This window comes from Notothenia coriiceps, unplaced genomic scaffold (genome assembly GCF_000735185.1).
Source record: "Notothenia coriiceps isolate Sejong01 unplaced genomic scaffold, NC01 NC01_scaffold00000339, whole genome shotgun sequence".
In the NCBI taxonomy this organism is placed as follows: domain Eukaryota; kingdom Metazoa; phylum Chordata; class Actinopteri; order Perciformes; family Nototheniidae; genus Notothenia; species Notothenia coriiceps.
This window is the reverse complement of record NW_011333040.1, coordinates 23584014-23584419: the sequence shown is the minus strand read 5'-3', so window position 1 is coordinate 23584419 and position 406 is coordinate 23584014. Positions and strand designations below refer to the sequence as shown.

At 40.6% G+C, this 406-nt stretch overlaps 1 protein-coding gene across 1 annotated transcript in view; it reads right to left on the bottom strand.

The window, feature by feature from the left end:
* acin1b (apoptotic chromatin condensation inducer 1b) overlaps positions 1-406 on the bottom strand; it is an 18836-nt gene that overhangs the window by 2672 nt on the left and 15758 nt on the right.

Here is a 406-nt window from a genome sequence, read left to right as displayed (position 1 = left end):
AAAAAAATAAGAGAATAAAGGAAAAACAGTTATGAAATACTATATGGCAGTAAAACAAGAATACAGTTTGAAAGGGGAGTGATTTGTAAAATATCTTAAAGAGCCTGTGACACGAGTTTCCCCCATCATCCAAACCCATCAATTTGAGTAAATATTGTCCCCTTGAAAACCGTTACTGAACTGATTTTGGATATTTGTACTTTGATAACCATTAATCTGCTCTTCAATGTTGACAATTTTCTGGATCTTCTCGGGGATTCTTCAAGTCCCGCCAAATTATGTGTGACGTCATTGCGAGCACAGCGCTCCAGCTGCACCGTTCAGGATCCCAGCATCTGCATGTAAACGCACGATGGCGCACACAGCAGCAAGCGCAGACAGCGATGACAGTTTAATTTTGAACGTG